Here is a 7,355-nt window from a genome sequence, read left to right on the forward strand (position 1 = left end):
ATAATCTGTGGAGATTATATGACGTCCTAACAATGGTATCTTGTTTCTTTTCATAATCTCTTTTCGTGTAGATTAAAAGAAAACTTTCTCTCCTGCCTGTAAGCTGAGAGGTGAAAAGACAGAATGTCTTTTAATGTTTTAAACGTAGACATTAACTATTAAGTTGAAAGACAGATATAAAAGTGGCAAGGATTTTTCAGCAATTGATGCTTGACTTTTCAATAGACAATTTTCATCTGGGTGCGACAAACAGGCAGGTAGGGAATAAAGATTGACGACGATGAAATTCTCCAGGGATTTATTGTCAATTTTAATTGTGGAGTACACGAAAGTTGTATTATGGCACCGATCGACCGAACGCTGAAGTGTCGTTAAAGTAAGCGCCTAATTCTTTTATACATATCAAACAATGCAGAATTTAATACACCGCGCAGTCGTATAGACACATAAACGTATATATATATATATATATATATATATATATATATATATATATATATATATATATATATATATCGATATATATATCGGTATATATATATATATATATATATATATATATATATATATACATACATACACACACATTATTGCTTTCACATGTGCATACATGTTTCACTGAATTCCAATTAAGAAACAACAAAAAGCTAACACCCAGACATGTTTCTCCCCAGAATGCTCTGCTGCCATCGCGAACAGATATCACTTTTGCTATAGCTATCAGCTTAATAGATGTACTGAGACTAAAGTTGCTTTCAGGACTGCCAGCAACTACTGTAAAAGAGTAATAAAAATGCAAGGGAGCTATACGCTCAGTTTCGTAACTCCAAAGTAGCTGAGCAGATGCTTGGCTTCCACCAGTTTTGGCAAATTACAAACATGATCCTGAACAGAAGCGTGTGTTCCATCCCAACCATCATTAATAGACCTGAGGTCATGTCATCAGCATCAGACAAGGTAAAACGATTTGCCAGGAACTTTACAGCTAATTCTACCATATACGACAAGGTCATCAATTCTCCGTATTTCTCCCTATAACAGTATGCAACATACAAATACCTGTTCGAGAGGTCTCCATGCAAATCAAAAACCTTGCTTAAAGTAAACAACTGGCCCTGACGGCATTACAATTATAGTGTTGTAAGAGCTTCAACCAGAACTTGACCCCATACTTAAAAAAAAACTCTTTAAGCGTTGCTTTAAGGGGAATGCTTTCCAACACCCTCATATCTCTATAATACTTATCTGTCTCTGCCTGTCTCCCTATGTAAATATATATATATATATATATAATTATATTGATTTTTCGAATTTCTGAAGATGTATATATATATATATATATATATATATATATATATATATATATATATATATATATATATATATGTAGAAATTAGAAAAAGTCAATATAATTAGCAAGTTCACAAAATGAATGATAATGTACCCGTAAAGTACGTAAAATATAAAATTTTAATAAGTATATGCCAGTCTTTACTACAGGAGCAAGCTATATATTAAAGGTAGTGTATTGTATTATGACTGTAATGAAGTAAATCCTTGTAATTAGAAGCTATTATTCGAGAATTTATAAAAAATCTTTAATACTTACGTAATTCCAATAAGCCACTTAACAGCTTTTATTGAAATTGTTCCAGATAAGGAATGAAGCCAGTCGAAATGTTTTATGGAAATCATACAAGACAAGGAATCACGCCAGTAGAATTGCTTATTATAAAACCATACCTAAAGCCACAAGAAATTTTTAATAGGAATCGCTCCAGACAGGGAATTAAAATTTTAGAACTTTTATATCGATTCATTCTAGACAAATCATTTAGTCACTTGAAACGTTTTTTGGAAATCGCTCTGGCAACTTGAAATGTTTATTTACATCTATCCACCCAAGGAATACATCCACTGTAAAGGGTTTTGTGAAATCGCTCAACCCTCCCCCCTCCCCCCCAAAAAACGGCATCAATTCACGTGAAATATTGTAAGGGATTAAATCTTTTTTTATGAATTTCCTCAGAAAACGCATAAGGCTACTTTAAATTGTTCATGGAAACGCTCTAGAAAATGCATCAAGCCACTTGAGTGTTTTCTTTTTAATTGCTCAAGACGGGCATGGAGGCATTTGAATTCTTTCATGGAAATCGCTCAAGACATGGCACGAAGCCACCTGAAAGCTTTTATTGAAATCGCTCTTGATGAGGCATCCAACCATAGTATATTTTTAATAGAAATCGCTTCAGACAGGGATTGAGTTTACTAGATGGAAATCGCTCCCATCCTGCATAAAGCCACTAGAACATGGGAATATCAAGTCTTAACGAAGTCAGACCTACGTAGTCAGAAATACAACTACATTTAACTTTTTAAACTACGTTATTATTAATGTGGGGTAGAACGTCTCGGAATGGGATTAAGCTATTTTAAATTTTATATAAAATTCGATCCAGAGAAGGAATGTCGCCTCTTGAAATGTTTCATCGAAATCGCTTCAGAAAAAGCTAGAACTTTTATATCGAAATCATTCAAGACAATGACACGAAGTCCCTAGATTTTTGTTTAAATCGCTGCGGACAAAGCACGAAGCCACTTGAAAGCGTTTTTTTAATCAATTAAGCAAAACCATGAAGCCACTTAAAATGTGTTATTGAAATCGCGTCAGACAAGGCGTTTAACCACTTACTTTATTTTTTTTGTAAATAGCTGCAGACAGTGCTTGCAGTTGCTTTAATTGTGTTGTGTAAATCGCTCCAGAATAGGCATGAAGACAATAGAATTTGTTTTATGGCAATATCCCGGAGACAAGGCATTAAGCATGTTAAAATCGTGCATGTAATGCACTCTAGAAAAGGCATTTAATTACTTCATTTCATATTAGAAATCGCTCCAGAAATAGAAGAAACTCACTTGCAATGCTTTATGAAAATCGCACAGAGGAGGGCATGAAGCCACTTGAAATATTTTTATTGAAATCGCGCAAGACAAGGCATATACCCACTTTCCTATGGAACTATCCCTAGACAAGGTATAATGCGACTTGAAATGGTTATACAAATAACTCCAGACAAAGCATGCCCCCTCTTTTTTTTAAAGTAAGTTACCCAAGACAAGTCATGAAGGGACTTGGAATGTCTTATAGAATATCGCTCCAGACAACCCATGATGACATTTTATATGTATTATATAAATAGATTCAGACAAGTCATGAATTCACATTATTTTTTATGAATGTCGCACTAGACAATGAATGAAGCAAGTTGGTGTTTTTATGGAAATCTCTCCAGACAAGGCACGGATCCACTTGATTTATTTTAATGGAAATCTCTTCATAAAAGACATAAAACAACAAGAGCCTTTTTTTATCGAAACAACATAAGATAACGCAATGGGTTACTTGGAATTTTTATGAAAATAACTCCAGATCAAGAATTAACCCAGTTAATTTTTAATGGAAATCACTCTAGACAAGAAATTAAGCCACTAGAAATGTATCATGGAAATCGCTCCAGGCAAAGATTGAAGCGCCTAGAAATTTTTAATTGAAATCGCTTCACACAAGCCATTACTCCTATAAAATGTCTTATATGAATGTGAACTGGGCAAGTTTCTGTTGGGAAGCATATTTTTCCCTGAATTTTTAATTACTTCTTTTTTTTCTAAAACCAACTGTTCTCGGTAGTGGGGATAGAATATGAAACAGAGTAATGTGTGAGTTCATAATGAACCAAGTGTTGCCTTATCACATACTGTGTACATTTATTTGTTTATTAATGTGGAAAGTTTTCTGAAACAACTTCTAAAACGACATATTTTTATCTTAATATTATAGAGCGCATAGTGAGGAAGGAAAGACATTCAGTAATGTTGAACTTTATATTGAAGAAAGGGTTGTCGTATCATTAACCAAGACAGTGTATTTACGTATTGAGTGTGAAATCCTAATAATCAAACTGCTACAAACTATATCATTTTTCTAAACATTATAGTTGCTTTTGTGGGAAAATGAATTTTTTTCCTATATGTTGAAAAATCCAATCGAAAGTATGTTAAATTGTTTCATAAATGAGTTTAAATTACCCGTTGGAGGGCAAGCACAATTATTTTAATTATGTGGTGTATATTACATAATTAGTGTATATGATCCCGAGCAACGGCGGTAGCCGTGATAGTCTCTAATACAAAGAGCAAAGGTATGTGTGTTTGGTTGTTTATTTGTATGTTTGTCTGCCTAAAACTTTCAACAGAAGTGATGAACAATGGTTTACTGATATAATTTTATTGATAAGATTAACGGAAAAATACATAGTAAAAGTGGACAAAACGATTAATTATAAATATGTCAACTAATCGTTTCTTCTGCAATGGAGGGCTAAATTTTATGGAAAAACCAGGGTCATTAGTTTTTTATGGCATTTGATACATATTTTATGTATTTTTATATATGATTGATAAATGCTGATTATTGTCGCCGGAAATGTTGTCAGCTTTCTTTAACTGCAAAGTTTGTATACTTTAACTAAAAAATTGGGTAAGGGTGACATTACAATATAAGGCGGAATTAAATGCTCATTTTTCCATTTAAAAAGTTCTTACGTGATGATCGTGTTTTAAATAGTATTATATCCAAGTATCACGAGAAATGATTCTAAAAAAAATTGGTCAAAAGTAGTTACCGATAAGGCAAACAAAACACAGTTATTGAAATATGGTATCTATATATTGTTTATTGGAAGAAAGATGAGATGCAAAGAAAAATACTACACTTTGATCTAAACCAAATGACCAAGTATCATTATATAGCTTACTTTCTTTCCAAACATTGATATATCCACTTAAAATAAACGCAGAAAAAATATTTATGGTCTATGACTTGACATAATCGAAAAATAACATGGAATACTACTGATTTCAAAAATCAGTTCAATAGACAAAGTATACGTTAACTAATAAATTTCTCACCAGACATTATCTTCTTCTATTGTTCATATTAAAAAAAAACAAATATACTAAAATTATGAAAATTGATTAAATGTCAGTTAATACTGATTGCTTAATGGGATTGTCGTCCTCGACCTTAAATTAACCTTGTTTCATCATGAATATGCAGGGGAGTAATAATGTAGGTTAAAACTATGCAAAAATTATGTCGAAATTATTAACATATTAAAAAAAAATATGAAAAAATATTAAATATGAGTTTATGGATTGATGGACATTTTCTAAGATTATGTTACAAGACATTATCTCCGCAGTTTTATAGGAGTAAGTGTAGAGGTGATAATTTGACTAAAAAGTATAAAAGATTATCGTCGAAATGAGTTATATATACAGCAATTCTGTATTACATGTGAGTTAATAGATTGGTGAATATTTAATGAGATAAAAGTCCGATACATTATCCCAACCTTTTTATCCGAGGAAGAAAGGAACGATGACGTAGATAAAATTATAAAAACGTAATGTCAAAATTTATAACGTATCCAAAAATAATATTAAAAATGATTAAATTCGACTTAATATATTGGTGTGGGTTGAATGAAATAATTCTCGAAGACATTATCCTATCCTATTTATTCGAGTACGGGGTAGACGATAATTTGTGTAAGATTATGAAAAAGTAATATCAAAATTAGTAACATATCCCAAAATTATGAAAATTATTAAATGTGACTTAATGGATTGGTGAGTGTTTAATGAGGCTATGCTCCCAGGCATTATATCAACCTTTTTATTCTAGTAAGATTGCGAGGGCGGGGGCGATAATGTGGGGACGAATTATGAAAGTGAATGTAAAATTACTAAAATATCCAAAAATTATAAACAATGATTAAATATTAGTTAATGTATTGCCGAGTGTTTAATAGGATAATCCTTCCAAAAAATTATATCACATTTTTTATTACAAGTAAAGTGAATCTAAGAAGGCGAGTAAAAATTATTTTTAAAAAAATGATTGTAAAAATTAGTGAGTTAATGGATTGCTGATGTTTTATGAAATAAACGTCGAAGACATTTTCTCAAACTTTTAATTCCAATAATTGTAGGGCGATAATACTTGTAAAAGCCATGAAAAATTAATGTGGAATAAATAACATATCTAAAAATTATGAAAATGAGTAATTATATGCTAATGGATTGTTTGATGAGGCAATCCAACATTTTATTCGAGAAATAGGGGCGTTAATATCGGTTGAGAATATGAAAAATGAACCTCAAAATTATTTACATATCTAAAAATTATGGAAACTGATTAAATGGGAGTAATTGGATTAGTGAGTGTTACATTAGATAAGGATTCTAGATAATATCGCAATCTTTTTAGTCGGGTAAAATTTAGGGAAGATGATAATTAGGTTGGTTGGCTGTTTTTGTTTTACGGCATATCAACCTTTTTCAGGTTATTTAATGCCGAATCTAGTTATTTTGAGGGACGATTTTTAATGGAGTATATATATTTTTTAAGTCGGATTCTATTTAACCCATGGTTTGGGCCCTAACAGGTACTACCACTCCGGGTCAGAGTGGACCTGGGGGCAATGGGAATTAACGGGTGGCTCTACACTCGCTAAGGCCCGCAAGGTGGGGCCTCACCCTTGGATATAGTTTTAGGTCATATTCAAGATCGTGTGATAATTAGGGTTAAAATTATGGAGCAATAATGTCGAAATAGTAGCATGCCAAAAAATTATGAAAAATTATTAAATATGAGTTAATGGATAGGTAGGTCTTCCCAGGCATTATCTTCACCTTTTTTCTTAAAGTAATAGGTCATGGTCGATAACTTGGGTAAAAATTACGAAAAAAGAATATCGAAATTCGTAATATATGCAAAATATATGAAAAAAATATGCAACGTGAGTTTAGAGATAGTTTTATATTTTATGAGAAAATCCAGCGGAAATGATCACAATTATTTTATTCGAGTAAGATGGGGGAGCTGGCTTAACATTATGAAAAGCTATTGTTGAAATTTGTAACATTTATAACTAATAAAATGCCAGGGGCTGTTCCATCCGATGAACGTGAAGGCGAGTTTAAAATCAGCAAATCTGCTAATTAAACGCTCGCCAAACAACCCCTTTTTGATCGCCATATATTGGCGAGGTTGTGTGTGTAGTCTCTCCACCTAGTTGGACCCCCATGTCCTGGTTGTCCTAAGTAGCTGGCCTTAAACAATTTTCAACCATTGATAATCGAGCAGGTCTGTTTCCGTCACTTCATTTGTTTTTGAAGAAATAGAAACGTATGCCTCTTTCCGAGGTAACACCAAAAAAATACGCTACATATTATTTCACGATGTTTATCAGGTTTTTGATTTTTAATTTCGTATATTTTATAGTATTATG

The sequence above is a fragment of the Euprymna scolopes genome, chromosome 1 (genome assembly GCF_053919585.1).
Source record: "Euprymna scolopes isolate OS-2025 chromosome 1, ASM5391958v1, whole genome shotgun sequence".
Classification (NCBI taxonomy): Eukaryota; Metazoa; Mollusca; class Cephalopoda; order Sepiida; family Sepiolidae; genus Euprymna; species Euprymna scolopes.